This window comes from Chelonia mydas, chromosome 3, assembly GCF_015237465.2.
Source record: "Chelonia mydas isolate rCheMyd1 chromosome 3, rCheMyd1.pri.v2, whole genome shotgun sequence".
NCBI classification, from domain to species: domain Eukaryota; kingdom Metazoa; phylum Chordata; order Testudines; family Cheloniidae; genus Chelonia; species Chelonia mydas.
Window position 1 is genome coordinate 159,866,470 of NC_057851.1, and position 27,144 is coordinate 159,893,613.

The 27,144-nt window shown below is 41.9% G+C and overlaps 1 long non-coding RNA gene across 1 annotated transcript; it reads right to left on the minus strand.

The window, feature by feature from the left end:
• Positions 1-16: 16 nt before the first annotated feature.
• On the minus strand, positions 17-26,282 carry LOC122464847. Its single transcript, XR_006289242.1, has 3 exons — positions 26,209-26,282; positions 14,807-14,918; positions 17-222 (listed from the first exon to the last, which is right to left on the minus strand). It is a non-coding gene; the product is annotated as an uncharacterized LOC122464847 (long non-coding RNA).
• Positions 26,283-27,144: the final 862 nt, after the last annotated feature.

Genomic DNA, 27,144 nt, shown 5'->3' on the forward strand with positions numbered 1-27,144 from the left:
TGTGTTCCTTGCAGGTCTTTCATTTAAGTACTGACCAGGCTGGATCCTACTTAGCTTACAAAATCTGACAAGATCACAATCTAGGTTGCTGCTCCTTCCAGTCCCAGTTTGTACACAGCTATTATTTCTTAACAAGCTGTGGAGTGTTTTATCTTTTGTTGTGACTGTCTGTGCCATGCTGTAGGCATAACGGTCAGCACTGAGGAGGAAGGTCTTCAGAGACTAGGAAAATCAAAGGGAGTAGGAGTGTTATACAACATCATTTATTCTGAGAAAGGCATGTTAAATCTAGCATTTGCCTTTTATCTGTCATTTGAGCTTGCTGACTGTGAAACATTCCTTGTAGTTCTCCTTTTCTGTGCTGGATCATAGTTCCTTTATCTGCTACAATGACAGGGAACGAGGCTATGGAGACAAAATGACTTTCCAACTTTTCAAGTTAGAGTGTCATTGCTCTGGATTGTTCTCTAATGCTTAGACTAAGTTATACATGCATCAATACAAATCTGGGTAAGCATATTTCAATTTCTGGTCCTTATCCTATACTATCTGCCTTCAAAAGAGATCCAAAGACTAACTTTTTTTAAGGTGCTAATATAAATCATTATACCTTTATTTTCACCAGGGCACTCTGATTCAATATGCCACCGAACTTCAACAGCAAATTCTCCAACTTTAATAAAATGTGCCAATGACAAAAGAAATGAAACAGTCTAATGAGACAGCATTCATCACTCAAGATTATTGAAGTAATAATTTATTGGCTTTGAGTGAAGGGATAGTGTGGTCAGGGGCAACATTCTGGATACCAGGGGCCTCTTACACACTTTGCACCTATGGTTTATGGAAGACTTATCAGTAAATTTTTGCTGAAACTCCCTGGGGTGAGAAGATATTGGAACAAGTTGGATTTCCTGTTCTAATATACTGCTAATAATTTATATGCTAGATTCAAATATGTTTAAATAAATATGCTAAACACACAAATTCCCTCGAAATGTTCATAGTCAGGTCCTAGTAGGTGCACCAGCACCAGATTTAATTTCACAATGCATTAGACAATGCAAAATCAGACTGCAATTTACCTCGTTTGCAATTTGTGTGCTATCTTTGAAAGATGAAACCTGTTACCATAGAGATACCTCTGCTCACAGACTTCTGGCCCACATCTGGCATTTATAAATGCCAAGCACAGTATAATATGTGATGCAGAAGGTAAATTCAGATTTAAATCTCATAGTTTATTTTATGCAAAATGCTTTTTTCATCCCCAATGAAAGCATTGCTATATTTTCTCGTCTATTGAATAATTACATTTTACATTCATATAGCCTAATGGAGTATTAATGCAATTACATTTTGATTGAAATGAGATGTTCCAAAAGCCAATATGGAAGCAGATCCAGTACTATATAGTGGCACAAATATTGGTACTGACAGGCTATGGAATTTCAGGGGCAAAGATTATACTTGCTGATGCCAGTGCTGAAATGTGAGTTACACTGAAATTCAAGGGTAAAAATGTCAGCATAAAAAGTCAAGTAGATCTAAGAAGACATGAATTATGGAAGGTGGGTCAACAATAACTAATGTTCTTATAAAAAGAGAACATCTGAGCATCAGCATATCTTTTTATGCCTTTTCACAAACCTGATATTTCATTTTTCATTTTTGAGGGATAAAGTATCAGTAAGCATTTCAGAAGTATGCCTTAAAACAGCAGAACATGGGCTTTTTAAAAGCTGCTATATTTTATCTATTTTTATTTAAATTTAGATTTATTTAAAAAGTGTCCCTTAAATCCAAATCTCTGACAGCATGTCCAAAATACAATAATACCTATAATTCATACAGATTAGACCCAATATTCAAAAGTGAGAAACTTCCAAATCCATTCCTCACCACAACTCCAAAACTTAGATTCTTCCATTAGAAGAGAACTGGGAGAACAGGTAAGCTTTGCAGTGTGACCAGAATGTCCCTAAATCCAGTCTCTGGTGGACCAAGGGTCAGACGATGTGGAGGAAGGAAGTACATTCAAAAAGCAAAGATCCTTCACCAAGAATTCCTTCCATCAGATCCCTTCCATTTAAATGAGGCACCTAGGAGCTCATGCACTTCAGTTGATCAGAAATGCTGCAGTATCATACAAAGGACCCATACATGATATAGCAACATCTTAAACATCATCTTGAAATCCACTGGTAGCCAATACAGAGCACTATGGGGAAATACCAGTTAACAATTGGGAAACCAAATTCTACATTAGCTGCAATTTTATAATGTGAAAGTATAGCCTCATGTAGAGCATATTGCAATGATCTAACCATGAGGTGACAACAGAATGGATTGTGTGGGAAGGCCCACATATAAAAGAGAAAGACAATCTTCTTGCCAAATGATAGAAAACATTCTTGCCAATCACTGTGACTTGCACATCTAGTAACAGCTTAGCCACTAGCCCACACTTCCTCTCAAACAGCTTTTTTATGTAAAAATGCAATTCCCCCTTAACCTACTTATGGTGGCCTTTTGATGTATTGAATATTTATTTTACTTGTATTCATCTACCAGGAGAAAATGCATTATTTTGGCATCAGTAAACAGAGATAGCAATGATTCATCAGTAGTGAAACAGAGAACCAATCAATAAAATTTGTAACAGGCATACTATCCTGTGTTATGCTGTCAGCAATTTTACTAACATACATATGCTTTGGGTTTAATGATTTAGAAAACAATGATTTGATGATAAGGTATATTGTATACATTTTTTTCTCCAGCTGATTTATCAATAGCTAGACAACAAATTATTGGAACTGTGGTGCAAGCCAAGATGTGGACTGTGGAAAATAAGAGCTAATGTCATGAACTGTATGCTGCCTCTTGATGAAAAATAGGCCATTTGCTGAGTCTAACAAGACCTGTCACAGTTTGACTCTCCTATAATTATGGTGTTTAATAAGTGAAGCATATTTGACCAACAGGCCTGCCAAGACGGGTTAGATTCTCAAATCACCAAAAAGACATTCATGAACGGTATTTTTGTGCTTAAATTCTATAGACTAGCTCTTGCAAACCTAACTGAAGTGAATAGTTCTTTTTCACAAAAATAAGAGACTGCAGAATCCAGATCTGTATTAATTGTGCTAACAGATTTAATTAATAATTAGAATGGGGTAAAGGAGTGTGCTGTTTTTCTTTTACAATGTTCTCAATTTTTAAATAAGAAATTACAGGATACATAGTATCAATCCATAAAATTAGTGACAATAAAATTACCTACAACAGCATCTTAGGAAAGTTGGAACACACTTTACAGAGCATGAAGCTGATAGAAAACAAACTAATGCAGGCTATTTTTGGTAAATTAATACAAACACCTCATATATATTGAGACCTCACCCTTTCAACTACCAAAGGTACAGATTAATGGACCACTAAAATATGCTCTGTTATGTTTTATTATTTTGTTTTGTTTTCCATCTCTTCATGTTGTACAAAATTTGTATTTTAATGAGACTACAGTACAGCTGTACATCTTAAAAATATTTTTTCTTTAAAAACAGTCTGGTTTCCACCATCCCATTATGAAAAGAAAATACGTAAGGTGACACGCGTGGTGTTTTTTTGTTTTAAATTCTCTACTGTAATGAAAACATTTACTCCTCCTGAATTAACAGGGAGGCAGGTTTTCCTACTGATTGCTTCAAGGGTGATGTAGAATTGGCAGTGGCATACGAACAAAGTAATTTATAGGATGATAGACTATGATTTAAGGAGGGCTCCCTTCAGCAAAATGAATGAGAAAAAATGAAGTATGGAACTGTGGACAGGATAAGATGAATTCTTTAGAGGAGTAAACCATATAGGGCCCATTCTTTCATTCTTTTCACACCCAGGAATCACGCTAACCAAGAATACAGGATTGGGCTTGTATTGGTTGCTAGTTTCCACAGCATTTTGGGCTCCATCCTGTGAGCTGAGAGGGCTTCTTATTGGAGATGTTTAGTATCTTGTAGGGCTTTTTATAACCAGTTTGAACATTTGGGGTGAAATCTTGGTTTCATTGAAGTCACTGACTTCATTTGGGCCAGGATTTCATCCTTGAAATTTTTACATTCTACTAGAAAAACTTGTGGGCTAATTTCAGCCTGTTGCCATGTAAACGTGTTTGGAGACAAGAAAGTATGAGAACACAGCATGTACAGGGCAAGAGGAAGGACAGGAATTTACAGCTAATCCTAATCTAGTGCACAAATGTATGGGAATAACCATCTGAGTTGCAAATGAAGGAAAGCACAGATCAGAGAAAATAGGTGTGATGAGAAAGAAAAGAAGACATGGCCAACCAGAAGCCTGCAGGCACAAATGCAGCTACCCAACAGAAGCATAGCATAGCTACAATAGCTGTGAGCAATGTATTCCTTGGGAATGCAACACAAACTAGCACTCTGCATCATGTTGGGTCACCCAATTATGCTATTTTGCCCTGTGCTGGTAGGATTACTTTTGGGAAGAATGCACCCACCGGAGCATCTAGATATACACTACTGCTCATATTGCATGGACTTTTTGGCCTTTACTTGAGAAAGCTTACTCTGAGGTGATTTTCAAAGAGGGAAAGTGCCTCAATTATGTTAGGTGTGAGGGAAAGAAAAGTGTGTGTCTATTTGTATGTATGTGGGTATGTCTCTCTTTGTCCCCACCAGAATTTGAAAAAAAGATTTGATTCAGAGGGGCCTAATTCTCCCCTTGCTTTTACCAGTTTTTCCACTAATGTAATTACATTGTCTTTAGCAGAGTTATTGCTGATCTATGCCAGTGTAAGTGACAGAGTACTCAGGCCTCTAATATTTATTTATTTTTATATTTTACTTTTTCTATTCCTCAAATGACATATTTCTGATACATTCCTATTTCAACCCAAATGAAAACTATAGCCCTAACTGATACAGCATATGTAAATAAGCAAAGGCCAGATCTTCAACTCCCACTGAGGACAATAGGAATTTAGGGTTCTCAGCACCCTGCAGGATTAGGCCCTATGGTAAATCATCTCATATCAAGGTTGGTGCTATCATACCAAGATTTCAGATGTGGTTTAAAACAGCAATACTCCTAACAGAGGACAAGAAGAAATATCTAACTCATTTGTTCTGTTTTGTGGGGTTCAGGTTTACTAACTATTGATATCGGACCCTGGACTTCAGAAAAGCAGACTTTGACTCCCTCTGGGAACTGATGGGCAGGATCCCCTGGGAGAATAACATGAGGGGGAAAGGAGTCCAAGAGAGCTGGCTGTATTTTAAAGAATCCTTATTGTGGTTACAGGGACAAACCATCCCGATGTGTAGAAAGAATAGTAGATATGGCAGGCGACCAGCTTGGCTTAACAGTGAAATCCTTGCTGATCTTAAACACAAAAAAGAGGCTTACAAGAAGTGGAAGATTGGACAAATGACCAGGGATGAGTATAAAAATATTGCTCGGGCATGTAGGAGTGAAATCAGGAAGGCTAAATCACACCTGGAGTTGCAGCTAGCGAGAGATGTTAAGAGTAACAAGAAGGGTTTCTTCAGGTATGTTGGCAACAAGAAGAAAGCCAAGGAAACTGTGGGCCCCTTACTGAATGAGGGAGGCAACCTAGTGACAGAGGATGTGGAAAAAGCTAATGTACTCAATGCTTTTTTTGCCTCTGTCTTCACGAACAAGGTCAGCTCCCAGACTACTGCACTGAGCAGCACAGCATGGGGAGGAGGTGGCCAGCCCTCTGTGAAGAAAGAAGTGGTTCGGGACTATTTAGAAAAGCTAGATGTGCACAAGTCCATGGGGCCAGATGCGTTGCATCCGAGAGTGCTAAAGGAATTGGCAGATGTGATTGCAGAGCCATTGGCCATTATCTTTGAAAACTCATGGCGATCGGGGGAAGTCCCGGAAGACTGGAAAAAGGCTAATGTAGTGCCAATCTTTAAAAAAGGGAAGAAGGAGGATCCTGGGAACTACAGACCAGTCAGCCTCACCTCAGTCCCTGGAAAAATCATGGAGCAGGTCCTCAAGGAATCAATTCTGAAGCACTTAGACGAGAAGAAAGTGATCAGGAACAGTCAGCATGGATTCACCAAGGGAAAGTCATGCCTGACTAATCTAATTGCCTTCTATGATGAGATAACTAGTCCTGTAGAGGAAGGGAAAGCAGTGGATATGTTATTCCTTGACTTTAGCAAAGCTTTTGACATGGTCTCCCACAGTATTCTTATCAGCAAGTTAAAGAAGTATGGGCTGGATGGATGCACTACAAGGTGGGTAGAAAGTTGGCTAGATTGTCGGGCTCAACGGGTAGTGATCAATGGCTCCATGTCTAGTTGGCAGCCGGTATCTAGCAGAGTGCCCCAAGCGTCGGTCCTGGGGCCGGTTTTGTTCAATATCTTCATTAATGATCTGGAGGATGGTGTGGATTGCACCCTCAGCAAGTTTGCGGATGACACTAAACTGGGAGGAGTGGTAGATATGCTGGATGGTAGGGATAGGATACAGAGGGACCTAGACAAATTGGAGGATTGGGCCCAAAGAAATCTGATGAGGTTCAACAAGGACAAGTGCACTTAGGACGGAAGAATCCAATGCACCGCTACAGACTAGGGACCGAATGGCTAGGCAGCAGTTCTGCAGAGAAGGACTTAGGGGTGACAGTGGACGAGAAGCTGGATATGAGTCAACAGTGTGCCCTTGTTGCCAAGAAGGCCAATGGCATTTTGGGCTGTATAAGTAGGGGCATTGCCAGCAGATCGAGGGACGTGATCGTTCCCCTCTATTCAACATTGGTGAGGCCTCGTCTGGAGTACTGTGTCCAGTTTTGGGCCCCACACTACAAGAAGGATGTGGAAAAATTGGAGAGAGTCCAGCGAAGGGCAACAAAAATGATTAGGGGACTGGAACACATGACTTATGAGGAGAGGCTGAGGGAACTGGGATTGTTTAGTCTACGGAAGAGAAGAATGAGGGGGGATTTGATAGCTGCTTTTAACTACCTGAAAGGTGGACCCAAAGAGGATGGATCTAGACTATTCTCAGTGATAGCAGATGACAGGACAAGGAGTAATGGTCTCAAGTTGCAGTGGGGGAGATTTAGGTTGGATATTAGGAAAAACTTTTTCACTAGGAGGGTGGTGAAGCACTGGAATGCGTTACCTAGGGAGGTGGTGGAATCCTCTTCCTTGGAAGTTTTTAAGCTCAGGCTTGACAAAGCCCTGGCTGGGATGATTTAGTTGGGGATTGGTCTAGATGACCTCCAGAGATCCCTTCCAACTCTGATATTCTATAATTCTATGAACAACCATAGAATCATAGAATCTATGATTCTATGGTTGTTTCTGATTGGTAACATTCTGCAGCTATAAATGGTCAAATAAAATTCACGTGACTATAATTTGTTGCTGTCCATTGTTATTTGGCAAAATGCTACAACCATATTCTCACTATATATGTATAAGTGTTAAATTATGCAGACATACACAGAAACTAGTTCCTTTATCTAATGAAAGGTTTCCAGTTTATGTTCTGGACATGCCACAGTGCTCATCATTTTTGTAAAGGCTGAGTATAAATCACGTCTCTTATGCTGCCATCTCATTTCCCGAATTTTTCCCTTGCACAGTCTTTTAGGTATGTTCTTTGCCTACATTTTTAAGGATACTAGGATAAAAAATGATAGGAGGAACATTATATGAAAGGTTTGGATGACACTTTATGCAAAAGACCTGTCATATTGCTTTTTTCATATTGGGCAGAAGTTTCTTATGCTTAGTGTCAGCATAGTAATGATTTCGGAGAGATGGGCCAAAATCTGCTTTGTCATCTGATTTATTCAATTGTAGGGAAAGAAAAGAGTATACCAGTCAAGAAAAATTTCAGACTTTTTTTTGTTCTGATCAGTCAAAACCAGTTTTGACTAGACTAGTGGCCTAAGTGAAGCACTGAGTATGATGGCCTCTAATTCCTAGTGGACGAGTGCCACATGCCAGAAAAACACATAAAAATTATTGGCATTTTACTTGCAATATCAGAGAAGCCAGATATTGAACTGGGTTGGAGACTGAGTTACCCTCTCATTTCTAGAGGTGGTCCAACCTGAACAGACACGTTGGCATAATAAGGCTATGATAAGGAGTTCTACACTTCTGTTGTCTATGCTACTCCCACTCTTTCTCTGTAGATAAGTCAAGGATTTAGTTGTAAAGGATTGTAAGTCTGGAAAACAAATCTGAAAACAGAATAAAAAATTGGCAGCAAATTAAAACAAATAATTGAGCCAAATTAAGTATGACAAAAATATTCCAGATTTTACTTAAAAGCAAAGTTTCATGAAAAAGAAAGTAAAATTTTATTTTTTGTTATGGAATAGAATAATAAAATACATAAGAAGAACACAAGAATGGCCCTACTGGGTCAGACTAAAGGTTCATCTAGCCCAGTATCTTGTCTTCTGACAGTGGCCAGTGCAAGGTGCCCCAGAGGGAATGAACAGAACAGGTAATCATCAAGTGATCCATTCCCTGTCGCTCATTCCCAGCTTCTGGCAAACAGAGGCTAGGGACACTATCCTTGCCCATCCTGGCTAATAGCCATTGATGGACCTATCCTCCATGAACTTATCTAGTTCTTTTTTGAACCATGGTATAGTCTTGGTCTTCACAACATCCTCTGGCAAAGAGTTCCATAGGTTGACTGTGCACTGTGTGTAGCCCCATTCACTTCATAAGGGAGTCTCTTGATTTCTATGAGACTATGTGCATGAGCAATATTTGGCCCACTTTATACTTATGCTTTCTAATCTGATATGTTTAGTCAAGTGACTAGTGTGTCTGTTATCAAATTAGGGGCTCTAGCCCTTGGTATCTCTCAGTTATGAGAGTTCTAATGAAGACCAACACAAAAACTAACCGAAATTTAGCCAAAACCTGGTTCACTGAGGCTAATGGGAAAACTCCTATTGACATCAGTGGAACTCAGCATATGTTCACTCAAAGCAATAACCCTATCTTTCAGCAAACATACGTCTCTCCATCCAGATAGGCAGTTACAGTGCTTCCTCTTAGAGGCATTCATACAGTATAAACATGTCAGTATACATTACCATAAAATATGTATGTGAAATCCTAGTTATAAGAAACAGGTGCAGCTTAAAAACACAAGGATTTTTATTTTTATTGTAAAGAGAACTAGCACTTGGGTGAGGATTAAAATCTGTTTCTGGAGCAGGGCATTTTTTTGTTTCACTACATATTCAAGCATTCTCTGGAACCCAGCTCTTTATAAAAATGTCACCACACAAGCACTTTTAGGTGAGGGGACTGTGGAATAAATCTGAGAGGTTTGTTCACCCTGAGCAGAAAAAGCATAACACTCCAATACACACACACATACACACAAAAGAGACAGACTTTGGAAAATGTTGGATAAAAGCATCAGAGCACTCAATAATTAATTTTTGGCAAGAAGAGGCCATTGCTGCAACTAGAGCAGCTACAAGAAAGAAAAATAAAAGCCTGCAAGTGCAAAAAAATTCTGAATGCATCTTATGAGTAGGAGAAAGCATTCTGATGAAAAATCAGATTAGGGCCTGATCCAATGCTTACTGAAGTCCATTGACTTCAATGGTCTTTGGATTGGCCGCTTAATTTTCTATATAGTCAGCTGCCTGCCACCCAAGACAATGTCTGTTACTACAAGATGTGCTAGAATGTTTGCATGGCCCTCATTGACTGCCATTTTTTTTATTTAGAGTCACTCTGCCTGCTTTTTGACTGAGTTCCCCAGTTGCTGTGGTTGTTGGTGTTTTTTTGGAAATCCTCTCTCATTCCCAGGTGCAGCAAGCTGTGCTTCAAAGCAGCACCCAGGCAGCCCACATTTACCATGATGATATGATATGTTTTGTACAAAGTATGCCTTGTGAGGTATTCTAAAAGGCTTGATCTGTTGAACATTAATACCCTGTTAGATTGTCTGTGCTGTCATTGTATGTGAAGTTATGAAATTTTGCTATGTGCGTGTTACTGAAATATGTTGTGAGGTTGGAAACACCCACAACCAGCCTTTCAGGTACAACTGAGAAGCCAGAGAGTGTGGATGGCCCATTAAGGGGAATCCACCCTACTCAGGACTATCACAGGATCTGTATAAAACGAAGACTTCTCAGAGGGAGCACATAGACAATGGACACTACTTGACTCACGTCATAGCAAAAAGATCTTTCCAGCAAGCTGAAAGAACCTATAAAGGAGGGGAAGTGACATAATCATTTGTCCTCACTCCCCTCAAAACTCAACACCTGGAAACAGGTTTGAAGAACAAAGACTGAACTGGGGAGGTGGTTCCAGGATCAAAAGAGGAATTTCAGCCTGTGTATGAAGGAACTTTACTATCAGGGTGAGACACTGCTTGATTCAAATCCTGTCTAGTTTACAGAACTCAGATTGCAATTCTACTTTTATTTCTTAGGAGACAACTTTGATCTATATACCTACTACTTATAATCACTTAAAATCTATCTTTCTGTAGTTAATAAATCTGTTTTATTTTTTAACTAAAGGTTTTTTCCTTGGAGTGCTTGGGAAATCTGCTCAGGAACAGGAGCTGGTGCATGTCCCCTCCACACTGAGGGAGGGCGGAGTGGGTAATAAACTTACACTGGTCAGGCTTCTGACCAGGAAAAGATGGTACAGCTCTGGGGTCCTAGGCTGGGGAGCTGTGGGGAATTGGCTGGAGCCTATCTATTGTTGGTTCATGAGTGGCTGGCGAAAGCATTCATGTAACTCAGTTGGGTGTATCCCTGCCCATGGATGTCTGTACAAGTGCAGTCCCTGGAGGGGTTTGCAGCTTACCACAGCATCACAGTGTGAGAGGGAATCCAGGTTGATAAGACAGAGAGCTCAGCAGTACCCCAGTTCCAGGTTGCACCTGAGGGAACCCGTCACACCAGTCTTACAAGTCTACCTCAGCTTTTCCCTGACAGGAATTGCCATTGCTTCAGAACACATCATGGAAATGTGGGGTAAACAACAAATTCATAATCAGTACAACTAGAGAGAACGTTCCGCAAATATCAGTATTAATAAAAGAAAAGTAATGTGTTTAGTTTTGTTATGGCTCCCAAAAGAGTATATCCATTATTTATTTCCAACTGCATCTAGAATTTAAGACAAAAGGGAATAGAAATATTTCTTTTTTGGAATTTATTAGATGCTTTTTACTCTGGGTGAACATTCATAACAAAAAATTGTTATGCAAGAAGTTGATGGTGCCTGCTAGGAGTTTTTAATATAAGATGTATTTGTTCTATTACCAGCATTATAATAAATGCATGAAACAGCTTCATATAGAAAAAAGTGATTTAAATTTCAACAGAATATATAACACCTCTTTGAAGAAAAATTTTAAGCTGAACACCACAAAATTCAGCAGTTTCTCCTCCCTGCTCCCTGAGCCTTTTTTTAAAAAAACCTCAGTACTCTTGCCTGCTAAGTCAGTTTAAGAAAGGACTAAATTTAGCTTGACTAAGGGCTGAAGCAAATTGCATATGCAAAGCTATAAATAATTTAGAACAAAGCTGGGAGCTTCATTTAACAATTTAAGGTGAGATGCATGCACATAATTTTTTACCACACTTTCTTTCTCAGAAATTACAGTAGTTAGACAAGCTACTCTACTGATGTGGTTCATCAGTTCAGCATGACGTCTTTAAGTAGCGTGAAAACTAGTTACAGGATCCCAGCTGGCTGAATTAGTGTCAAGGGGTGAGGCCTGCCTGCTGCCCTATCTACCTGTTCTGATTTTCTAACTGTGTCCCCCCTGCTTCCCAGGTCACCTGCCTGGTGATGCACTATGACTGCCCTATTCCAGTGTCTTATGTCCTCTCCTAATGCCTTGTTCTTACAGCTACTGTACCCAGTGAATTAAGAAATTTCTTCCAAAATGCACCATTTCTTTCTTTCCCCCCACAGGTCTAGAGAGTGGACTCCTGCAACAACTGTCACTAACACAATAAACATGTTTTACAACCACATTGAGACTATCAGGCATTAGCTTGTGTTGCGGGAAGATGAGGGCTGCACAGAGTCAGGGAGACCTTCGAGGGCATATACAGTGTGTTTAAGAGCAACCAGGCATGCGAAGGAAATAAACCTGCTGTCATCTCTGCTTGCCAAGGAAGAAGAGGGATGGGCTATAGCCTTGCCGCCTCCCCACCCCTCTTTCTGTCTTATTGGGTGACTGTGGGATACTAGAATGGACGAAAAGGACTGCCCTTATGCCTAGCCACTGCAAAGAGGTGCAAGAGAGCAAAGGCTCCTTGTGCCCTCCTATGACCAAGAGACATTTCTGTAGTATCTGTGTGCTTCTCAATTTTTAATGGACTAATTTTCCCAACACCCCTGTGAGGTAGGATAGTATTATCCCCATTTTACAGATGGGGAACTGAGGCACAAAGAGACTAATTGACTTATCCAACACCAGGCACAAAATCTATGCTGGAGGAGGGAAGTGAATCCAAGTCCCAGGCTAGCAACTTACCCTCTAGGCCATTATCTCTTGCACACTTTGCCTAGGGCCAGGCACAGTCTAACTGTAGGCCCTTTAGGGTACATCTACACTGCAATTAAACACCTACAGCTGGCCCATGCCAGTTGACTCAGGTTCGCAGGGCTGTTTAATTGTGCTGTAGACATCTGGCTGATGCTGGAGCCTGCGCTCTACTGAAATTTGATGGTACTTGAGCTCCTAAATCCATTAGACATTTTTGAAAATCTCCTCCCTGGAAAGGCAAATCTTTTTTGTTTTATAGTCTGCAAAATACCCAGTTTCATTATTTTGTCTGAATCTGAAGATGTCAAGAAAGATTACAGAAGGATATTTTCCATTCTGCAATATACATGTTTTGTTCCTGTCTTTGAATCCTTTATCCCAATACAGAGAAACTTGGTAATACATCTTCTAAACTTGTTAATATATTTTTCTCTGTACCCTTCATCAAATTTACTAATGAAAGTAAAGTTATTCTCTGGAATGCTTACCACCACCACCACGAAATTCAAGGTCCCTGTGTAACGATGCTGGTTCTGGTGGGACCCAACTGAGAGTGCCAATTCAGGACAAGTTGCTTAAAGCAGGGGAGTTACAGCCCAAACCTGGGGTTTTTTCACCTCTAAGGCAAACCAAACCAGCCAGACAGAGAGGACTTTGGTTTTACCCCACTGGCTAACCACAAGTCATACAAGCAATTCCCTTAGACGCTCCAGTTTCCAAGTATTACCACCAGTGCCACTCATTATGGGGACAAATGGTTATGAAAACCAATACCCCAGTAAAAGAAAAAAGGTTCTCCAGATCCCAAAGGACCAAGCCCCAGACCCAAGTCAATATACAAATCAGATCTTACCCACAAATCACGCTGTTGTCAATCCTTTAGAATCTAAAATCTAAAGGTTATTCATAAAAGGAAAAAGATATCTATGAGAGCAAGAATTGGTTAAATGGAATCAATTACATACAGTAATGGAGACAAATGGTTATGAAAACCAATACCCCAGTAAAAGAAAACAGGTTCTCCAGATCCCAAAGGACCAAGCCCCAGACCCAGGTCAATATACAAATCAGATCTTACCCTCAAATCACGCTGTTGTCAATCCTTTAGAATCTAAAATCTAAAGGTTATTCATAAAAGGAAAAGGATATCTATGAGAGCAAGAATTGGTTAAATGGAATCAATTACATACAGTAATGGCAAAGTTCTTGGTTCAGGCTTGTAGCAGTGATAGAATAAACTTCAGGTATAAATCAAGTCTCTGGAAAACATCCACAGCTGGGATGGGTCATCAGTCTTTTGTGTAGAGCTTCCGTTTGTAGCAAAGCCCCTCCAGAGGTAAGAAGCAGGATTGAAGACAAGATGGAGGAGCTGCAGCAGCTTTTTATATTCTCTTGCCATGTGGTCTCTGCTTTCCATGTCCATCACATGGCATGGAAAAACCTCAGAGTTCTGTCCACAGCCTCATCCCTGCATGCCTTGCTGAGTCACAAGGTGTATCTGCCTTCTCTCAATGGGTCAGTTGTATAGCAGCTGGTCCTTAATGGGCCATCAAGCAGGCTAGGCAGAGCTGACATCAACTTGTCTGGGGTGTCACCCAGAAGCACAGCATAAGTTTGAAACACAGCGGGTATAGAGCCAATACTTATAACTTTTAATACAAAAATGATACATGCATACAGATAGCATAATCATAACCAGCCAACCATAACCTTGTCTTAGACACCTTATTTGACCCTCTTTATACAAGATTTGGTGCCACTACAGGACCTTGGTTGCAACAGTGATCTATACGGTCCCAGATTACATCAATAACGTCACACCGTGTATTTCCCTTGAGACACCGATCCTCGTTTTTACAGCACTCTAGTCTGGAGGTATAGGATGAAGCTTACTGGACAGCTGATGTGGACTTGATTAAAAGCTACAGTATTACCTGCCAAAAATCCTAAAACATAACAAAGTATGCAGTACCTGCAAAATTATATATGACAGGGAGGGAAAGCAGAGGTCATTGGCTGGTTCAGCAATGGAAAAGACAGACAGTGTATAAGAAATATGAGAAGAAACGTTTATCTCGAGCAAGAGAAACAGAAAAACTCCAATCTTGAGGTAAAGCTTATAATCAATAGATAGGAGTTCTGCCAGCTCATAGTTTTTCTGCCTAGCAAGATACTGTTCTTATAAAATTTCCTTCATTCCTGTAAGCCCTCTTTTGTAACTTACCTGGGTCTCCCATGTGTCATCTGTGCGGAAGTTAACTCCTTGCTTGTTGCAAATCAGGTTTGGTCTTCTGCTGCGTCACAAGCCTGTATTCAAACAACCTTGTCCAAATTGTCTAAAATGTCAAGTTGAGAAAGATGCACTGAATATTGGAGATTTAATTTTAAAACAATGCACTGGGACAATTTCTGCTCTCAGCTCCTCCAGAGTAACTCCAATGAACTCAGTGGAGTTTTTCCAGATTTACATTGGTATAACGGAGAGCCGAATTTGACCCAATATTGCTGTGTACGTTTCCATGCACAAAGAACTAAACATACTTCCTGTTTATAATGATTCATTTTAGATTAGGCAAAACAACAAGAAATTAAATCATCAACATACAAGGCCTGGTATGTTAGACTGCTTGGCAGCAGTAGCTCTGATAACAAAATGGTCCTGGTCTCTGCATGCGGGCAGAGTTCTTAGCAATTTTAAAGTTGTAGGGCACAGTAAACCAAGGCATAACATTTTCAAGACGCATACACCAGAAGTAACTTTTACCCACTTCTACAGAATTCATGTTAAAAGCAGCTGCATGAGCATAACATAACTAATTCTGGCACACACTTTCTCTCACTCACACACACAAAGGGAGCTATGTAGTGTCTCCTGGCTCGTTAGGCCTTTGTGCTAATTGTTTCCTGTAGGTTATTCAACAATGAAACATTTCCTTAGGAAACACCCTGGGCCTAATCCTGAACACATTTGTCCACATGGCATGATTTATGCACATGGGTCTTCCCCATGAGTCCAACAGCATTGCTTATGTGTGTAAAGTTAAGTATGCGCCTAAGTGTTCACAGGATCAAGGCTTAAGATTGCAACTAAGGGAGACCCTTTGAAAGTGTAGCCCTGTTTTTATTGTGCTTGCATTTTTTTGGCAGTTTATTCCTATTTCAGTTGGCACAGTTAAAAAAATTAAAACCAAGATGCATCTATGCAAGCAAGAGCTTGTGATGATACACTAATGGCAAAAATTCATTATACGAGGGAAAGCAGCTACAGATGTTTTATGAGGGTGTGACTCAGAAAAGGAGGGTGCAGTCTGAGGTCCATGATCAATGGCTGGTGACAGCTGATTGAAATTTTAAAGGAATCATTTTAACAAGAAAAGCATTGTGCATTTGTTGAGGTGGGTGCAGTGATGAAAAATTCAGAGAGCACATTTCATTCCGGTTTCAGAGTGACAGCCGTGTTAGTCTGTATTCGCAAAAAGAAAAGGAGTACTTGAGTTTCTAAGGTGCCACAAGTACTCCTTTTCTCATTTCATTCTGGTATGATTCAAATACCTGTTTTTATTTTCACCAAAATGTCACAACACTTTATATGGCTTATTTCCTCTGTTGACATTCGGCTAATCAGTGTATTGCTGATGATTTTAAAGTACTTAACTGAAGCACCATTATCTTCCCCTTAGCTAAGTAAGAGATAGAGCCCATAACGACTCACCGCATAGCGTTTAGTCATGACAAAACAAGAAAAAAAATCCATAACTATCTTTGTGTGTGTGTGTGTATGGTTGGGGAAGGATTTTTAAACAATGAACCTGGGGAACTATTATTTGCCCCCTGGTAATGAAGGGGGGAAATGCAAGTGTGAAATGAGTATTAACAGAGACAGCACACAATAAATATAAAAATACTCCTGCTCTTTTAAAATCTGCCATGGATTTTTTTATGTCCACAGGGGAGTTAAGATTTAACTAGTGCAGAGCTGCGGGAAGCGGCGGCCAGCACATCCTTGCAGCCCGAGCCGCTTCCTGCAGCTCCCATTGGCCGAGAACGGTGAACTGTGGCCACTGGGAGCTGTGGGGGGCCACGCCTGAGGACGGTCAACGTAAACAAAATGTCTCGTGACCTGAGAGCGGATTACCCTGATGGGCCAAGTACCAATGGTTGCTAACCCCTGAACTAGTGGGTAAAATTTTCAAACACACTTCCTCCCTTGTGGTCCACCAAAGACACCCTCATAAAGATTTACAGCTTCCAGCTGTCACTTCTCTTGGGCAAAAGCCTGTGTCTGTCTCCCTCCTGACCAGTGTTTTTCCAAGCTCCATAGCATCCTGCCCACAGTGTGATATTCCCAACAAGCCACACCACCTAAAGGGACAGCGTCTACACTTTGCTTTCTCTCCAGAGGCTATGCCCAGTATATTGTCACCATACAGCTCTTTATAACCAAGCACATTTATTCTTAAGGTAAAAGCATTACAGAGAAAACATTCAAAACAAACAACAAAAAGAATCTACGCACATGCTAAAATCTTACCAGCGGTCACCCCAACTCCAAACTCAGGCTCAGGTATGTGTCAGTCCTTCAAAATCCACAACTGGATTTTCCCCATGGCTACATGTTCATAACTGTCTTAGGGTCAGAACCAGAAGCCATGCTGGGCAGAGCAGCGGTTTCTTTATACAGCTTGGGCCTTTGATCTTGGCCTTCGGTAACAGGTAATGAACAGACAAAAACTTTCTCCTCAGGGAGTAGCTTCAAAAGGCTGGGGTTTTCCATAGCAAGAATTGGGTAATTAACATCTCCCTAGGGTATCCCCAGGAAATCCACTTAAAACTTATTCTCCCAAAAGTCCATACTTGTCTGGCACATTTTCAGTATAGTTTTTTGAACTTCCGGTGATTACATCGGTCACAGCTCTGCACACCCCTTCCCCCCCCCCCCCCCCCGAGAGGTTATATACAATTGTAGCCTAAAATAATACATAAACTTAATACAAAAAGGTTTTTCAAGGCTACTGCAGGAAACTGACAGATCTGTCACATGCCCCTAAGTGATTTAGGATTTTAAGCCCCACTGACTTTCAAGTTGCTTAATTACTTTTGAAAATTTTGCCCAGTATTTCTAACAGAAGTGCACCCAACAAAAAACAGTCTCAGAACCTACGGACTCCCAGTAAACCGCTTGCTGCAGCACCATAGGTGGCAATCTCCCCACCAGTTCCATAGAAGGGATGAATAACATAGCTGAACAGCATGAATAGTAGTGCTGTTCAGTCACTTGAATATGCCCTAAATATTCACGATCTGGGTATGCAGCTGCCTTCGGCTGCAGTAGCAGACACGTAGGGGTTGAACACCCTTCCAGGTCCAGTAGTGAAGGCAAAGTCAAACGTGAAGGTGCCCAGATCAGCTTCTTCCCACATGGCCTGCTTAGTGCAGAAGGGGTTGGTTTCTGAGCCATTGAGTCCTCTGTCCTTCCTTCTACCAACACAGGGAGAAGAGTAAAGGAGAAAGAAGAAATTTGTCCTTGCTTGCCTCTTCTAGGAGGGCAGGACAAAGATGAGCGGACTCCCCTTCCCTGTAGCCAGTGGGAGAAAGAATGAATGACTGGCATTCAGGGAAGCGATGAAAAAGAGCAAACCTAGTGTTGCAACCCTAAACTCCAGAGATAGCTCAAGAAAAGAGACATTCACAGTGTTACACATTCTTCACAGAGGGATCAGGGCTCAAAGACAGCATGGGTGCGTCTCCCCTGATTTTATGAAAGGAGTAAAGAGGATAAGAGTGATCAGATAGGCCTGGGAGCAGAGGGGAAGAGAGAAGGTCCAATTCCAGCAATATTCAGATTTGGGATGATCATCCTGAAAATATTAGGACATAATTCATTCCCTACTATACCCTCAGTAATACAAACATCATCCAAATCTACATAGTGGCCTAACAGGCACAACCATGTTTTCCTTAGGAGATCATAGTCCAAGATTAATCACACAGCTGCAGCTCTTACTCTGATTTAGGTGTTTGGGACATCATTGGTTGCCAGGAAAATATGGACTCTTGACTGCAGCAGGTCTTGGCAGGTAACTGAATACAATGGACATGATCCTGCAGGACTGAGCCCAGATTGATTAGTAAATATTTTGTTTTAAAGTGCAAATTGATATGTAATTTTTAAGTCTGCACATCTATATGGCGGTACTAATTCAGAATCTTAAAAGAGATTTAAAATATTTTTCAGTTCACATTTAACAAGGCTGCTTTAACATGTTAAAGAGAGTGAAACACCCACGTACATTAGGAATTAATTTAGAGAGAATTCTTTATTTCACTTAAATATAAACATATTAAGTGTCTTCATTACTGGCTATATATGTGCAAGTGTTATCTATTTTGCATGAATGTGAAATCAAGGACAGCTTGCTATTTATTTTAACCGATTTGCTCAAACTGTGGGACATTTTTCAATATCCAAGAATTTTTATAGAGTCTCTTGTCCATTGGGGGTGGGGGGAAGGAAGGTAGGGAGAATTATTTTAAATCCCTGTAATCAAACTAATCTATAACAATTACAGTAGCTGTCTCGATCTGTAACTCCCTTTAGTTGTAGCTGTGGTACTCTTAATTGCAATATAAAGAAAGAGAGCAAGAAACAGATGATTTTAGAAGGAGACATAATGTTCTTGGATATTTGAGGAAGTTGATTATAGATCAATAATTGCTTGGTAGAGGACACCAACCTTCAATAATAGCGGAATCAGCATAAAGGTCTTCTGGTGCACAATAGAATGTTTGTATGTCATGCAAATTAATAATTCCTTTAGAAGGGCAGCTATTTGATAGAAATATATAAATATAAAATACCTCTTTCTGTTCCTTCCATTTCTGTGGGAGATCAGCAACAAGGTAAATCAAATATTGTGGGTTATGTCACAGAACATGAGAAGTTTGCCATTCCCACCCATTACATTAATGAGACACTATCAACCTGAAAAATCACATTTGTGCATGAAAAGGGGTTCCCTATTATTGCTACACCTAATGCCTAGGGCCCCAATCCTACAAACACTTATACATGTGCTTAACCTTACACGCTGTGAGTAGTCCCACTGGCTTCAATGGGGCTAGACTTTCAAGTGCTGAGCACTCACAATTGGAGCTCGGTTTTCTAAAGTTCCCAGCTCCCCTTTAGGCACCTAAATAAAGGCCAGATTTTCCAAACCGCTCAGCAGCAACATGCTGAATTCTTTTTAAAAATTGGCTTCTTATTTTGGTTCCTAAATAGGAGCTGAACTCTTGAAAATCTGCCCGCAATTGTGGGTACCGAGTCCTTCTGAAAGTTCTGGCCATAACACACAAAGTTAAGCATGTGTCAGTCTTCACGGGATCTGGGCATAAGACAGTGAAGACTGAAAAAAAAGTTAGTGAACAAAGCTACACATTTTTTCCATTTGTGCACTGTACCGTGCTTTGTGCACAGTGTAACTGTGAGCTGACAGGCAGTTGCACTTCCTGTCTCTTTTACTAACACAATAATCACATCCCTCTCATGAGCTGTTTTGGCTGGAATCCTGTGCATGCTCTTCACCAGACACTGTAAGAGAGCGTTCTCAGCTTGCATGGCAAAAGAGCTGCTTCTGTTTCTAAGATCAGAGCCAAGAGGCTCTCCCTTTTACTCTCGGCACCTCTTCATAGAATTGGAGAGTAACAACGGACAGGAGGAGGCAATCAGGGGAACCCACTCCCTCCCATCCCTAACCTCTGCCCAGAAGCAAGAGGAGTGTAGGGCCTAGGGCCATACTTCATTTCCCAGCCTCCCGCACAAACTCAGCGAGCACCAGAAATTGGGGGAAGGCAAGAGTCCCCATCTTCCCTCCACTGCAGAGGTGCTGACTTTCTGAGTTCCCCGGGGGGGGGGGCGGTACTCAACCTCCATTCTTCCCCAGGCCACGCCCTTACCCCATCCTTTCCCCAAACCGTCACCCCCGCCCCTTCCCACCCCCACTCTACCCCCTTCCCCCGCTTCTTCTGGCCCCGTTCTGCCCCCTCCCCCACCTCTTCCCACCCCCTCCCCTACCTCTTGCTGCCCCGGCTCCTCTCCCACCCACCTCCAGCTCCTCCTACATGCTGCTGAACAGCCAATCACCGGTGGGCGGGAGGCGCTAGGGAGAGGAAGAGGAGCTTATCAGTGGGGCTGCCATGCACTCATTATTTTTCTTCCCATGAGTGCACCAGCCCTGGAGCACCCTTGGTGTCGGTGCCTGTGTCTCCAAGTCAGGTTTGAGGCACAGTCCTCTGCACAGAGCCAGGGAGCCTAGGGTGGGGGCAAGGAGTGCACTTTCATTCCTCCTTGGAGATCAATGAGAGCTTTGGGGGAAAGGAAAGAGCTGGGAGAAAAACAGTACGTGACCATGTAACTACAGATTGTATCATAAAGCACACACAAGAAGAGACAAATTAAGGTTGCAGAGGCAACCTAAATTCTGGCATTTCCTATCTTTTGAGTGCTTGACTTTACAGCTTAATATTCTTTTAACGTAGTTTTTTGCATGTAATATCTTAGACAAGTTAGATTTTTGACTTGTAGATCGCAAAGCTCCTTACAAGGATTACTGCCCCCATTCTAAGGTAACTGAGGCACAGAGTTCAGTGTCCTAGCACCTAGATCACACTGCCATCTCAGAAGTTTTCTGTGGTAAAGCTAGAAGACATACTTCCTTAGAGATTTTCTAATCCCACCCCTTCTTGGGAAAGGTTATAAGCATGTCCAAGGCTTCCTCAGTTTGACAGGGGAGCTGAATTAACAGCAATTCTATTGCCAGTGCTAAAATACACAGATTACTAGGTTTGTTTAGTTTTTTTGGCAGCTTTTCCTTTGTAATTTAAAACATGGCACTGAGTTTTGTCTATGTTGATTTCTCTGCAAAATAAAAGCTTCAGGACACAGGGTTCTAGTTAGCAGCCTGTCTGTACTAAGTACATACACACCTAAATCCAAGCAGGATATACTCCCTAATAAAGGTAGTAGTGTTGATGTAATATACTTAGGGTATGTCTACACTGCAATAAAACACTTGCAGCTGGCCTGTGCCAGCTGACTCAGGTTTGTGGAGCTTGGGCTCCAGGGCTATAAAACTGAAGTGTAGATGTTTGGGCTCAGACTGGACCCGGGGCCCTCTCCCTTTATGGGGTCCCACACAGAATCACAGAAATGTACGGTGAGAAGGGACCTTGAGAATTCCAGCCCCGTGCGCTATGGCAGGGCCAAGTAAACCTAGACCATCCCTGACAGGTGCTTGTCCAACCTGGTTTTAAAATCTTCCAATGATATGGAGTCATAAGAAAATACATAAGAACGGCCCTACTAGGTCAGATCAAAGCTCCATCTAGCCCAGTATCCTGTCTACTGACAGTGCCAATGCCAGGTGCCCCAGAGGGAATGAACAGAAAAGGTAATGATCAAGTGATCCATCCCCTGTCGCCCATTCCCAGCTTCTGGCAAACAGAGACTATGGATACCATCCCCGCCCATCCATAGCCATTGATGGACCTATCCTCCATGAACTTATCTCGTTCTTTTTTGAACCCTGTTATAGTCTTGGTCTTCTCAATATCCTCCGGCAAAGAGTTCTACAGACTGACTGTGCGTGTGTGGAAAAAATACTTCCTTTTGTTTGTTTTAAACCTGCTGCCTATTAGTCCACCACCTCCCTTGGAACCTTATTCCAGAACTTAACTATCTTTATAATTAGAAAGATTTTACTGATATTTAACCTAAATCTCCCTTGCTGCAGATTAAATCCATTACTTCTTATCCTACCTTCAGTGGACATGGAGAACAATTGATCACATTTCTCTTTGTAACAACCCTTAATATATTTAAAGGTTATCACCTGGTTGCTCATCAGTCTTCTTTTCTCAAGATTAAACATGTTCAGTTTCTTTAACCTTTCCTCGTAGGTCAGGTTTTCTAAGCCTTTTATCATTTGTGTTGCTTTGGTCTGGATTCTCTCTAATTTGCCCACATCTTTCCTAAACTGTGGCATCCTGAACTGGACACAGAACTCCATCTGAGGCCTCACCAGTGCCAAGTAGAGCGAGACAATTGCCTCTCATGTCCTACATAAGCACTCCATTTAATATAGCACCAAATATTAGCCTTTTTAATAGCTGCATCACATTGTTGACTCTTTTAATTTGTGACCACTATAACATCTTTTCCGAAGTACTACCACCTAGCCAGTTATCCCCCATTTTGTATTTGTGCATTTGATTTTTCCTTCCTAAGTGAAGTACTCTGCACTTGTCTTTAGTGAATTATCTTGTTGAATTCAGCCCAATTCTCCAATCTTTGTCAATGTCATTTTAAATTCTAATCCTGTCCTCCAGAGTGGTTGTAACCCGCTCCCCTGCGAGCTTGATGCCATCTGCAGATTTTAGAAGTATACTCTCTGTTCTATTATCCAAATCATTAAAGACATTTTGAATAGCATTGGTCCAAGGACTGACTCCCGTGGAATTTCACTAGATAGCTCCCTCCATTTTGACAATGAACCACTGACAACTACTCTTGGAGTACTGCCTTTCAACCAGTTGTGTACCCACCTTATAGTAAATTCATATAGACTGCATTTCCCTAGTTTGCTTATGAGTGTGTCATGCAGGACTGTGTCAAAAGCCTTACTAAAATCAAGATATATCACATCTACTGTTCCCACCATCCAGTATGCCAGTAATGCTGTCAAAGAAAATTAGATTGGTGTATCATGATTTGTCCTTGACAAATTGATGCTGGCTATTCCTTATAACTCTATTATCCTTTAGATGTTTACAAATTGATTGTTTGATAATTTGTTCCAGTATCTTTCCAGGATATCTAAGTGTAAGCGGGGGAATAGTCCCGCTATTGTGGGGAACTTTCCTGGCTTCTGCACTACCCCGGTGAAGTGGGCTAGTGAAAGGATCTGAGTCCTCACTCTCACTTTCTTTACCCAGAGGCCTCCCTGCTCTTGAGGACTCCCCTTCCACTCTCCTGTCTGGCAGAGTCCTCGTAACCCCGACAAGGCTGGGCCCAGGATTCCTGGGAGACTCGACCCCCAACCCTGCTGTGGTCACCTAGGACAGGGGCTAGGGTGTCCCCACTCCAGGGTACTCTCTCTGCACTGGGCACTTCTCTGACCCACTGATCATTACATACAATTTAAAGCAAATGCAAGTTATTTAATCAACAATTAATTTTTAAAAGAATAAGGAAAAATGGGAAAGGTTAAAGGAAACACATCAACCCTCTCCGTGGCAGAGAACATCATGAACAGTGTCTCTGGAATGTCAGGGCAGTTCACAGTCTGTTCCTTGTGGTCCCAGGCCTCCTCCTCAGGCTCTGGCTGTGCTGCAGGGATTCTGTGGGTTGGACATTTGCTCTGGTGGTGGCCACACGCTCTCAGGCTCTAGGTGGCAGGACCTTTCTTCCCAGTGTTGCCCCCGCCCTGTCAGGATTACCAATCCCCCTCCGAGTCTGGCCTGCAGAGCCTCCTGGCTGAGGCGTCTCCCTGTGCTGGGCCCACTGCCCAGGGTCCCCCCTCGCTCTCCCCAGCTGCTCACGACACCCAGTTCCGGACTGCTCCAGCCCCAGCTCCACTCTGTCTCAGCTCCAGCACCACTCTGCCTCAGCACAGCTGCTGCTCTGCCTCCAGCTCCCTGGGCTGCTTCTCTGGCCCCTCTGGCTCTGGTTGCTACAGCTCTCCTCCCAGGACAGGTCTGCTCTGCAGGCTGCTTCTGTGACTCTGCTCCCAGCACTGACGTGCTTCGTGAGCTGCTTTTCTGGCCCCTCTGGCTCTGGTTGCTGCAGCTCTCCTCCCAGGGCAAGTCTGCTCTCTCTGGGCTGTACCTCTAGCTTTGGGGCTGCAGCTCTGCTCCCAAGACAGGGTCTGCTCTCTCTGGGCTACTTTTCTGGTCCCTCTGGATCTGACACAGCTCTGCTCCCCAGCTCAGCTTGGGCCCCTGCTTTCTCCTTAGCTCAGCCCCACTCTGTCTGACCCAGGCAATTCCAGCTCACATAGAGGACGGGACCCTCCTGACTCTCTGATTAGCCTGCCTGCCCTGTCATTCAGGCTGACCTGGAGCATTGGCCTCTCCCCATTGTTCCTGGGGACTGTCAGTCTCAGGGTCCTGATTTCCCATTGACCCTTCCCCTTTTAGTACTGGAAGATAGCCAACCAAAACACCCCCACTGAATGTTAGTAAGGGGGCATAAGTGAGGCTGACTGATCTGTAATTCCTCAGATCCTTTTTGTTCCCCCTTTTAAAAATAGGTACTATGTTTACTCTTCTTCAGTCTTTGGGGACCTCACTTGTCCTTCATGAGCTCTCAAATGATAATTACTGAAGATTCCAAGGTTTCTTCAGCTAGTTCCTTAAGGACCCCAGGATAAATTTCACCAGCCCCTGACAATTTGAATACATCTAATTTATCTAAATATTCTTTAACCTGTTCTTTCCCTGTTTTGCCTTGTGTTCCTTCCCCCTTGTTGTTAACATTTAATATGTTGAGTATCTAGTCACCATTATCCTTTTTAGTGAAGACGGAAGCAAAATGGGCATTAAATAATTTCAGCTTTCTTGATGTCTTCAGTTATTAGCTCTCCATCCTCACTGAGCAGAGGACCTTTAAGTTCCTTTGTTTTTCTCTTGTTCCTAATGTAGTTAAAGAACTTCTTATTACCTTTTATGTCCTTTGCTAGTCACTGGGGAACAAATATGTGGTATTGCTTCTCTAGCAGAGAAAGGTATAATACAATCCAATGGTTGGAAGCTAAAGCTAGACAAATCATACTGGAAATAAGGCATCTATTTTTAAGAGACAGAGTAACTGACCATCGGAACAAATTACCATGGAACGTAGTGGATTCTCTGTCACTCACAATTTTTAAATCAAGATTGGATGTTTTTCTAAGAGATGCTTTAGGAATTATTTTGGGGAAATTCCATATGTGTGTTATATAGGAGCTACCTTCTAGCCTTGGAATCTATGAAATAATGATATGTAACTGAAAACACTGCACCATGACACAAGGAGAAACTAGAGGCATCTAAGCTGTGATATAAAGAAGAAAAAGATTTGCCTCCTGATGACACAGAAAGAAAGGGACGAAGTCTAATGAGAAAGGTGGACATCAGAGAAGTGACATGACAAAACAGGTCAAAATAACAGTAAGGGAAAGAGTTAGCTTTTCATTTAGTGAATATTGAGCTGTTTCTGGTGCCTGGAACACAGTGGCATAAGAAGGGGAAAAAGCAAAACTGATGAACCATAAAGGTCAAAATTGGAACAACTGAGCAATTCCTAACCGTTAACTTGTCAGGTTAAAAAAAAAAAGATAAAGCACAGTTGGAGAGTAAACCCTGGTATAATTTTAATTGACTCCCTTAATTTACATCAAGGATGTAACCCATTTTCCTTTGTTCCTGTTCAAAGACTGAACTCTGACTGCTTTAGAAACTGGAATTGCTATCGAAACTTTTTTTTACCGGATGGTTAATGAAACAAGTGGAGGTGGTGAACACAAGACAAGATGATGGAAGACAGCCAAAGTAAAAAGGAAGTGTAGGAATAAAGCAGTGTACAAGACATACCATATTTGTGCTTAGGACTGATTCTACATTCTTTGCTCATCCAAAATCCCTCATGACTTTCGTGGGAGTTTTTGGTGCACTGCAAGATTAAAACAGAAAGTTAAGAAGGACTGAATAATACAATTCTACATACTGAAGATTTTAAAAAAATAAATAAATAATAGAGCATTAAGATTACATCTTCACTTGTGACTGTACAGGTTTACGTGTGCATTGTTGTGCCATAAGCCCCTTATTGTCCACATCTGAAGCCCTGCAGCACATTCCCAAAGGAAAGCGCACAGCAAGAATGCTAGCATGCATGAGAGACATGAGTAGGTACACGCCTCTTCTGCGGCATGACCCCATAACCATTCTACAATACAGTGTAGGCAAGAGGCTGCATGGTCTGGGGAGAAAGGGAAGGAGGGGGCAGGTTTGGAAAAGGCCAGTATGGGGAAAGAACAGTTTTATGACAGAGTCTTTGGAGCACACCCAGATGCTCATCAGTCTGTGGTCAGAGTATGTCGTCCTCTGTGTCTTTGCCCAGAGCGGCAGGAATATACACTTCTACTGGGAGATTTCATGGAGACTGGTATTCAATGGACTCCATCCCAGTGCTGGGAGGGCTTGAAGTACCTGAGTTTCCTGTACCGGAGAGTGAAGGACTGAAACAGTTGCTCCAGGAGGAAACCTCACACTTCCCCATGCTACGATGAACTGGACCGGATGCTCTCTAGGGCTGCAAGTATGGGGCCCGAAGTGACTCATGACCCGCTACTCAACCCCTCCAACCTCGTCATATGATGGGATGCTGACGAGGGGCCAGGCGAGAAGGCAGTGGGGACATCTGAGGAAGCACCAGGAGACCGGGAGGAAGAGGATCATGTAATTCTGCACCTCTACCTAGTGGACCCAGTTGAGGAAGCCTCCCTGAGGAGCCTGAAGCTGCAGGAA